Source organism: Lynx canadensis, chromosome A1, assembly GCF_007474595.2.
Source record: "Lynx canadensis isolate LIC74 chromosome A1, mLynCan4.pri.v2, whole genome shotgun sequence".
NCBI lineage: Eukaryota > Metazoa > Chordata > Mammalia > Carnivora > Felidae > Lynx > Lynx canadensis.
The window spans coordinates 18,390,984-18,401,933 of record NC_044303.2 but is presented as its reverse complement, the minus strand read 5'-3'; the positions used below and the strand labels follow the sequence as shown (position 1 = coordinate 18,401,933).

The following is a 10,950-nucleotide window of genomic DNA, read 5'->3' as shown; positions in this document are numbered from 1 at the left end:
CTTCGGAGCTCTTTGCTGGAAAGCCCAACCGCCTGTTTTTCTGCAGGCCGGGATTGCTGTGAGAGGGAATGCGGATTGCCCCCTGGAACAAGGCAAGGTACTTCCGAAATGGTCTTTTTGTTTTTGAGCATCACCGCAATGCGATGTATAAGGTGATGTAACAAGAAGGGAGCACCCCGAGGGAGGGCAAGGCGATTCCTCACTAGATTTCTAAGCCAAATTCTGTGCTTTCTTTCGGCTTCTGCTGCCCGCCCCCAATTTCCTCCCAGCAGTGACTGGGGCTGCCTTCCCTCTCCCCCCCCCCCCCCCCTCCCCCATCCCCCACCCCGTTAGAGAGCTGGATAGGCTTATCCCCACAGAATCAGACAGGGGAGCCCCAGGAAGGAGATGGGGGCTGGGTTGAGAATCCAGTGCCCAGAGAGGAAAATGAGGCTCAAGGTCCCTCACTGAGTAACTGAGTGGCCAGTCCGGGACTCAAAACTCGGCTCTCCTGGCTCCTGGTGTAGGGCTATTTTCACAGTCTCTCCCTGTTAAATGATGGGGATTTTAGTAATCCACCCATCTCCCCTCAGCCTCTGACAGTTGCTAACTTACCCAAAATGCTCTGCACACCTCCTGTGAGTCAGGTCCTTTCTAGGCACTGGTGACATAGCAGCAAAACAGAAATAAATCTCTACTCTTGTGTGCTTACAGTTCAGTGAAGGGAGACAGATAATAAATAGGACAAACAAATAAATGATAGCAATATCCTCCACAACGTCTCCCCAGGGAACATTTCCTCGATAGACTGCCACTGAATTACTAAAGCCCAATTTCATAGAATGTATGTGTCTCTTAATACAGTGTCTTTTTGGTCAATGATTATCTAGAAAAACACATACGTACATGACCTCCAAACTCCACAGAACATTTAAACTGAATGATTTGCAGGCACAGTTTTGAATGATAGTCTAAAAGCAATTCCTGGAAAGTCAGAAGTCCTTTAAAGGCCCATGGAGTGTCAGCATGGGGTGTGTGTACCATGGTTGGTAGAGCTAAGAGAGAGACCGTAGCATATCAAGCAACTCTTTGCTATGAACACAGCAATTTTTCGGTGATCAGAAAGCAATGCTGAGAGCGTCTTAACGTGTATATCCTAAATATGTGGACACATAGGCGTTTTATACTGTCTTAGTTACATTTTAAGAAATTGGTTGGGAATTTGGGGTTGATGTAACCCAACATCCCAAATGAAGTCAAGGGAAATAGACTCCCAGTTAGCGTTGTGCTGAAGACTGATATTTAAGAATCTATCCTGTTAATTATGTCGTGGGAAGGCGAGAGGTGTCATCAACTCCCAGGGCCATATTTGTGTGCTTTCTCATAGCGACGTCTGGTTAGGACTATGGTTGCCGTTTTGGTGTCCCCTTGGGTGACAGATCCCTTTCAGGGGGAGCTAGCACAGAAAATGGTCTTTAAGTCAGAGACATTTAGGTGGGCACCCTATCTTTGAACACGTCCTCCACTAGGAAGCTCGGTGATGGTGACCGTGGCCAGTTGCAAAATAGCTTCGGTAGAAAGCGCAAAATGACCCCTGGTCAAGTTCAATGCCTGACTTTTGCCAGGAGGGGTGGCCCAGTTCCGTGAACTTTTTTTTTTTTCCTTGAATGGTAGCTATGGAATGGAAGGAAGTCTCCCACAAAGGATTTCCTTTGGTCATTGTTTTTTTTTTTTTTTTTTCTTGTTTTTTTTTGCTTAGGAAAAAGCATGCAGTGGGGGAGGGACAAGAATCCCCCTCCCTTTGTGAATTCTGTGATTCAGAGTTTAAAAGGCTAGTGGCAGGATCTGGGTCATAGACTTGGTTTCTTTCTTGTGTGAAACCTTCTGCTTCACATGCCTGTCCCTTTAAATGTTGGGACAAGAGCCCTCATTCTGTTCTATTTTGGTATTTGGTCACATGAGTGCAAGGTGTTTTCCTTGAGGTTAGAATCTGCACTAAGGGAAGTACCAAGTACTGGAATAACCAAGTCTTAGGTTTTTAGCTCTGTAAAAACTTGAAAGGTCACTTAGCTCCGCCTCCTTCTCAAAGCAGAACCCCCTCCTACTCCCTGTGCTGCTAAATGAGAGTGTGTGCTCTGAGCACATCTGAGTGAGGGTGAGTGCATTAGTCAGGCTTCTCCAGAGAAACAGAATCAACAGGATATGTATACATATAGGAGGAAATTGACTTTAAGGATCGGCTCACGCAATTATGGAGGCAGACAAGTCCAAAATTTGCGGGGTGGGTCACAGGCTGAAGACCCAGTATTGTGGTTTGAATGTCTGCGTCTCTCCCAAATTCATATGTCAAAATCCTAATTTCCAATGGGATGGTGTTAGGAGGCAGGGCCATCGTGAATGGGCTCACTGTCCTTATGCAAGAGGTCAAGAGACTTCTTACCCCTTCCGTGGGATGAAAAGTCTATAGCCAGGAAGAGGGCCCTCACCGAACCATGCTGGCACCTTGACCTTGGACTTCCAGCCTCTAGAACTGTGAGAAATGAATTTGTTGTTGGCAAGTCCCCCAGTCTGTGGTATTTTGTTACAGCAGCCCAGACTAATGCTGCAGTTCAAGTCTGAGGGCCATCGGCTGGCAGAATCCCCTCTTGCTCAGGAGAGATCAGTCATTTGTTGCATTGAAGCCTTCAACTGACTAGATAAGGCCCACCCACATTGTGGAGGACAATTTCCTTTACTCAAAGACCACTGATTTAGATTTACATCTCATCTAAAAATACTCTCACAGAGATATCTTGAATAGTGTTTGATTAAATATCTGGGTACAGTGGTCCAGCCAAGTTGACACATAACATTAATCATTACAGTGGGGTACAGTATCTGGAATATTATGGGTACCTGTGAACGTTGAACAATTAAAACACACACACACACTCACTCGTGAATTGAACTCCCCCTGGGCGGAAAGAAATGAAGAGCAAGTCTTGGGTGGGGAGAGTATCTCCTTGGTGATTTGTGCCTAAAAAAATGGGTGGGTAAAGGATATGACGCCCGGGCCTGGATAACTGATTAGGAACAACCTTGGCTTCAGAGCTCTTAAAAGCTAATGTTAGCCAGCTGCAGAACGTCTTGCATCCCTGGATTTGCATAGGTGCTGAAAGGGACAGTTAGCTGGTGTGTGTGTGTGTGTTTGTGAAAAGTATGTCCCCACACACACATGTGAGGCAGCATAACAGAAAGGTTAGCTGGCACACGGGCTGGGAACCACACTGCCAAGTTGAAATCCAGCTTTGCCACTGACTTGCTGTGTAACTGCGGGCAAGCTACTTGACCTTGTGTGCTTGGTTCCCTCATCTGTAAAACTGGGAAGTAGCAGAACCCATACTTCCTAGGCTGAGAGGAATAAATGAGATAGTGGCTATGGAGTGCTTACAAGATTGTCTGGCACATAAGTCCTAGAAATGTCAGTCATCATCATCATCATCATCATCATCTATACGACGCATGCCAATGGTTGCCATGGTTACTCGTAAGCAAAGACCAAAACTCTGCTAATGTGGTATTGCAGAGCCCATGCTGGATATAGCCTCCTGAGATGTATACTTTTGGTACTTCATTTTTTTTTTTTAATGTTTTATTTTACTTTTGAGACAGAGAGAGACAGAGCACGAACGGGGGAGGGTCAGAGAGAGAGGGAGACATAGAATCCGAAGCAGGCTCCAGGCTCCAAGCTGTCGGCACAGAGCCCAATGCGGGGCTCGAACTCACGGACCGTGAGATCGTGACCCGAGCCAAAGTCCAACGCTCAGCCCGCTGAGCCACCCAGGTGCCCCTTCTTTTAGTACTTCATCAGTGGAACTCCATTGGGTAGGATCCAGATCATATCTGTCTTAAATTAAGTTAATTTTTTTTTTTTCAGTAAACAGCGTTAGAGCAATATGCTGGCTTGACATTGGAATAAATTCAGCCTTTGGGGCTTGCGAGGATCACTTGCAGACACACAGCCTTTCTGCTGGGGAGGGGGGAGTGCAGGAGGCCTCTCCCCTTACTGCTCACGTACTCAGTGAACATGTTGCTGGCCACCTGAGGCTCAGGTGTGCCTGAGGCTGCCGGAACGGGAGCGCAGATAATGACAGCTCCTGGGCTCTGGCGGGATCCGGCTCCTTCTCCCTGATAAATGGCTTCGCAGATGCTGCCAGCTTCATGCTCAATTAATCTCAGCCGAATGGATCATCCAGTTATAAAGAAAACCATTAGCAATAAGGCAAAACTTCCCAAAGAGCTTTTACGGGGAGGAGGAAAGGAAGTGAATTGGTTTTTTAAAAGAAATTAAGATGATGAACCGTGTTCGGAAAGAACACAGCACCAGCCTTCTCTCTACCCAGCTGACTCAGCCCTAAGGGGGTGGGATAAGAAAGTGGGTTTTTTTTCACCTATTCATCTTAGGAATCGTTCAGAGGAAATACCTTTCAGATAAGCGAGCACACATAAGGCTTATCCTGTGCCAGACTTTATTGGAAGCTGAGAAACTTTACACATACTGTTATCAACTTTTTGGATTTCCAACAACACAGTTGGAGCGACAAATGGTATTATTTTTCACCTGTTTTGCAGATGAGGAATCTAAAAAAAGATGAAGTAACTTGTCCAGCCTCACAAGTGGCTGAACTGGGATCCAAAGTCTGTGCTCTCGGGCCTTTGCTACATGTGTCCCGGTTCTCTGTTTTTTGGGGGGACCCAGACTCCAACTGGGCCTCTCCCCTTGCCCCTGCCTGTCCTTCAGCTGCTCTTCACCTTATTCCTGGAAGGTCACATTCATGTTTCCTGTACCACATGCAGCCCTGCAAAAAGTAACTCTGTTACTATATATGTAACGCATGTTCACTGTAGAAAAAAAGCAACAATAGAAAATACTGGGGAGCAAACAAAAGAAAAGAATAATTATTCATGCTCTACTTGCTATAATTATTACACTTGCTAAAACCCTCCTTAACTTTTTGGTTATATCCTTCTAGATTTTTTTTTCTATGTACGTCCTTTCCTCTTAAGCAACAGCGAGCTCATAGTCATACTGTTTTGTACTTTGATCTTTGTCACCTGAAATGTCACCTAGAATGTCTTTTCATTTAAATAAGTATATTTCTATGACATCATTTTTAATTCTTAAAAAGTATTCCACCGTATGGAAACATTACAGTTTACTCAACTAATCCTTGCTTTTTGGGTAACTTACTTGTTTTCCAAATTTTGAAATTTAGAATTAGAAATGAGCCTCCTGTAAACCTCCTTGCAGCTCACCTCATATGTACGTTACACATATTTTAATTAAAGTATTAATATTAATTATATTACTATGTTTAATAATTATTGTAAATGCCCACTAGCTCACAGGTTTATTTACAAACCACCACCCTTTTTCACTTCAAGAGACTCACCTATTATTAAGGTGATCACTGGGATCAGTGGTAAGTTCTGGTCAGTTTTCATTAACGTGAATCTTGATTTCATGAAAATTGTATGAATTCAACGTTAAAACTGTCGTGAGTCGTGTTTTAATTTTTTAGAAGATAACTGATGGCCTATGAATAAAACATACAGAAAGTGGCATATTCTGACAGGCTCTCAGGAGCCTCCTATGCAAGACCCCGGCGGGGTGGGGCGCCAGTGCTCAGGGACATTTGTCTCTGCCACCTCGTGCACTGGTTTGAGAATCAGGGCTGATAGTCCATGTTAGGGCAATGTGCCTGCCACTCCTTTGGTTCAGGCCCTCGTCAGGCTCTCCCTGAAGTCTTTGCTCAGCCTCCTGCCTGGTTTCCTACCCCCTGGAGCTTCTCTTTATTTGCACTTTGCCGTCAAATTTAGCTAACTCGCCAGGCAGATATTGCTCAAATAGCCAAAAACCTTCAGAATGCTTTTTCACGGAGGATGGAGAGTAAGAGACTAAAATGCAACAAAAAGGGGGCGCCTGGGTGGTTCAGTCCCTCGAGCATCTGACTTTGGCTCAGGTTGTGATCTCACAGCTCGTGAGTTCGAGCCCCACATGCGGCTCTGTGCCGACAGCTCAGAGCCTGGAGCCTGCTTCGGATTCTGTGTCTCCCTCTCTCTCTGCCCCTTCCCTGCTCGGTCTCTCTCTCTCTCTCTCTCTCTCTCTCTCTCTCTCAAAAATAAATACACTAAGAAAAAGTGCAACAAAAGGTTTAGCCCAAGTATCAGGTGTTTATCTTCCACCATTCCGTAATACCTGCCTGTGCCTTGCCCCTCCACTTTAACAGGTAGGAAAAGCTCCTGACTACCACTAGGGGGGCTTCCTGCTTCCCAACCCCCTTTCCTGGTTTTGTCTAAGCTTCAGGTAGTCAGGGGCACCCGTCACCCCCTCCCCCCCATGCGCACCTGCCCTTAGGCCGCCTGCCCTCTGGCCCAAAAGCCGAGATTCTCCTCATTAAGAGTACTTTCTATCCCTCTCTCTCTCCTCCCCCCAATCGGGGTTGGGTAGTCTCAGCTCAGATGTGTGTTTTCAGTGCCTCTAAAAGAATTGTATTCTTTTTCTAAAAATGCCTTTAATTGGAGAAGCAGAAGCGGCAGGGATTTACAGTCAGATCAGGGGACAGCATGACACTTGTTTTCTCACAGACAAGGTGCTTGTGAGGAATTTTACCCTTATTAATGTGACTCAAATGGAACTGAGCTTGAAAACAGATGAACTGAGCTTGCAGGGTGTCTTTTAAGGATGCCGGGCTCTTGGGAGAGTCGGTGCCTTATCATAACTTTGCATATTTTAAATGGTTTTATCCAAAAAAGTAATCATTCGCTTTTCTTCCCCTCTGAGGGCACATGTGCCTGGGTACCCACAAGTCAGAGTCAGCATCAAAACGTTCCCATGGTTTGGTCTAAGGCAAGGCACCCACTACATGGGGGCAATTGAATGCAAAGACGGAGACATTTATTAAGCGTCGAATGTCTCAACCAGTGTGACCGAAATGAAAAACAGCAAAAACAGCACTTGTATCATGGGGACACAGGCCCGATGACCTGGTTCTTTAACTGGCGTTTCTTTGTATAAATCTCTTTAATTTCGCGGAAGCTTAAATGTACAGAACACTGTTGTTTACATAACCTCATTTAAACTCGGGGAACTGGATTCCGTGAAGTTAGGAGGCTGGCCCAAAGTCACACTTCTTTAAGTGGTCAGGGGTAGACCCCCCGATTTTGGATCCGGGTCTTTCCACTCACGTGCAATTGTGTTTTGCTAAGAGCTGTTTCCGTGCCATTTTTTCATTGCCCATACATGCGGATAGCTTGCATTTGATGGAATTGCTGGCTAAAATCATGGGATTAAGTTTTCAATGTGAGCCCCCAACATGGGCATCTGTGGGGAAGAATGGCTCATGAGTGTGGACTGTGGTGGGGGCCGTGGTGGTGGGGGAAGGAGTGGGCGTCACAGGTCTTGGGACACAAAGTACAAGAGTTAGGGCTTGGTTTCTTCAACACCCCCTCCCCACAATCTGCACTTGTGGGACTGTTGGGTCTGCATTCCAAAGAGCTTGTGTTCGGTCTCAGTTGAGGAGAATTGGGGAGGGTCTAGAGGGGAGCGGGAGATAGCAGAAGGAATTTCCTATAATGTCCTTGCCCCTCTTCTTTCCCACCGTTGGCAGCCAGACAACTCCTGAATTCAGGACAGAGCAACAACACTTTCAGGGTGTTATTTGATATGCAGATATTACAGTTAACTAGGAATACGTTTGGACCTCCTCTTCTTGATGCCAATATATTATTTTCTTCTAGACTGCTGTTGAATGTCAAAAAAGAAAAAGTGACATTGAGGAACAGGTTGACCTTAAAGGGGTCTACAGTTATTGTCTTGAACATTATTTGGCAAAAGTGCTGACAGGCTCAGAGATGAGCAAAGGTGAGGAATCTCAAGACTTTTGACTGCTATGACTGACCTTGGGAAGACTACCAGGAGAAAGTACAGGTCAGCAGTATATTCCCAAACCACTGAGTCCTCTTCGGGTTCTTCCTTTCCACACCTTTTCTCTACTGGCTTTTGTAAAACCTTATGTCCTAAGACAAATTTATGAGGAAGCAAAAGGGGCTGATGAAAGAAATTGAGTCCAGTGGAGTGGATGAGAAGCCTTAAGGTGTTTAGTTCATCTTGTCCTTTTAAACAGAGGTCTCTAACCATGCTCCCTATCACACCTTTTACTGTCTTTTCTTCCCTTGGCATGAAGCAAGGGAAGAAGTCATTATTGTTGTTATTGTTACTGTTGTTATCGTTATTGTTGTTAACACTGGTGGAGCAAAAGAGTTCCCATCTCTCTCTCACCAATAGAGTTAGACCCTTTGGAGAAGAAGTAAGTTTGATGTGTCTCGCTAAAAATATGTTCCACATCTGATGGATAGAAATACAAGCCATAAATCCGTCTACACTATCAGCCAGGATCAGTCCTTTCCCTTTTCACTTTACCATATCATAAAAGAGCTTCTAAAGTGTCACCTTTTGGTGACACTTGGTGATAGCATACCGATGGGTGCTGCTAAAAAACCACCTTTGAAAGTTTGGGCTATAGGGTTGGTGACTGCTGTAAAATGGCCGGATTAACTTTACAAATAGTGAGCAAATCGTCTTCAGGTATTTACTCTCGACTCGTTACTCTGACGAGGCGGGAGGCGAGACCCTGTAACGAGGATCCTTGACAGGAAGGGTAGGTGATCATACAGAAGGATGCTGTTCAGACACGGGGCAGGAGGTTGACTATAAATTTCTACTACTCTTGAAAAGGCAGAAGTCTAAAATGTAACACTAAAAATTTAAAAATAGTGTTGCATTTTGGCCATTGGTTATATTTACTTCTTTTTGATAAATATGTAACTGTATATCATTATGCATTTATCAAGTACCTGACAAGGGCCACATGCTGTGCTTGTCTAGGACACTAAAACAACCCCGTATTTTCTCTGGTATTGGGAAGCGGGGAGGAACACCCTCTGTTAAATTTTCTACCTCTGTTCAGTTGCTACCAGATTAAGTTGCTGTTAACTAGTCAAGTGGACCCATTTGAGACTGTGCTGTTTATCCCTCCCTGTCCTCTGTGGCAGTGAGTGTGACCAGTGAACACACAGAAGCCAGGTTCCAGAAAGTCATAGAGTACGGAAGACAGAGTCCAGGGTACTCACCATCCATCCATCTGAACCCAAGACTCCTCGGTGCCTAGAATTCTAACACTCGTATAATTCAAATTAATTACACCTTGATTCTTTATTTTAAAAATCTAAGGAAGCCTGCACAAAAAGTACATTACAATAAGGTTGAATGAAATCAAAATGGAAAATTAAGACCAAAGAAAATGAGTCTATGGATATGCTAATTGTATGTAATTTGCCTTGATTGAGACTTAAATTTGGCTGCCAGCTTCATGGAAGCCCAGACAAAAGGGAAATAAGACAAGTTGCATCTTCTTCACAGCTCCTTGGAGGAGACAAATTTGATCAAGCATCAAATCCCAGAAAGGATCTTTAACGGGCTGCAGTGAGAAGATTTGTATTTGAGAGCCACCTGGATTCCTCTCTAAAACAATGACTAACCCTTTGTCCTAAGGTCCGGTTTCCTCCTCCCTCGGAAATAGGGTTAATAGTAACTACTCTTCAGGGCTGTTGTGAGGATTAAATGAGAGGCTGGGGAGAACGTGTACTGCATGATTGTTAGTTGGAATCGACCTAACTGTTATCAGTGGGGGAATGGTAAAACACAGAATGATACACTCTACATACTGCCTCCATCCGGTGCTGGACCCCTCCCAGGCTCCCCACCCTTTGTCAATGACTTTGCAGTTTCTCCTGGGAGAGCCAGAGTATATTCCCGCCCCCCCCCCACCCCCAACCAATTCTGAACTTCGCTGCATAATTTGCTTTGGCCAATGAAATGTGGACAGAAGTGACTCTGAATCGAGCCTAGACCTTCAGAGGCATTACGTGTTTTCATTCACGCCTCTTGAATTTCTGCCATCACTGTAAGGATGGGACCTGCTGATTGTTTGGTCCAAGGATCATAACGGATGCATGGAACAGGGCTGGACCCAACCTGAAGTTCAGAGCCCAGACAAGTCTGGTTGACTGAAACCTTCAGTGTGAGTAAAAAGGAAAAGAGGAGAGAAAAGAGAGTTGTTGAAAACCATTGCATTTTGGGGTGATTTGTTACATACGCTTACTGTGATAATAGCTGACTGATACAGTGGCCTTCTGTGATCAAACCTGGAGAGATATCTGTGATCTGTTAAATGAGAATGAAAGTTTCAAAAGCAAAATCATATAAATTCTGCTTTTGTAGAATAATATAAATGTCTGACCTGATTTTTTTCTTTTTTTTTTTTTAATGTTTTTTAATTTATTTTTGAGAGCGAGACAGAGCACGAGGGAGGGGCAGAGAGAGAGAGAGAGGGAGACACAGAATCCGAATCAGGTTCCAGGCTCTGAGCTGTCAGCACAGAGCCGCATGTGGGGCTCGAACTCACGAGCCATGAGTTCATGACCTGAGTCTGACCTGAGTCCGACCTGAAGTCCGACGCCCAACCGACCAAGCCACCCAGGCGCCCTGACCTGATTTTGTTTTTTTAAGAAGAGAATATGTTGGGGCATCTGGGTGGTTCAGTTGGTTGAGCATCTGACTCGATTTTTGGCTCAGGTCATGATCCCAGGGTCATTGAATCAAGCCCCGTGTTGGGCTCCATGCTGAGCATGAACCTGTTTAACATTCTCTCTCTCTCTCTCTCTCTCTCTCTCTCTCTCTCTCTCAAATAAAAAATAATAAAATAAAATCAACTGTATTTATACAAAAAATAAAATAAAAGTTAGAAATAAAAATTAAAAAAGAATATGCTTATAGACCTAAATATTAAAAAGTATGAGGGATGGCACTCACATCTTTAAAAGTATGAAATTGAAAAGTATACACATTTTAAAAAACTGATGGGTTTTTTT

At 44.5% G+C, this 10,950-nt stretch overlaps 1 long non-coding RNA gene across 5 annotated transcripts in view; it reads left to right on the top strand.

The window, feature by feature from the left end:
* Nucleotides 1-10,950, top strand: part of LOC115510044 — a 243,598-nt gene continuing 232,648 nt past the window's right edge. For all 5 annotated transcript variants that reach the window (XR_004343980.1, XR_003967581.1, XR_003967588.1 and 2 more), the window contains exon 1: nucleotides 1-97. This is a non-coding gene — a long non-coding RNA (uncharacterized LOC115510044). The remainder of the gene's footprint in view (nucleotides 98-10,950) is intronic.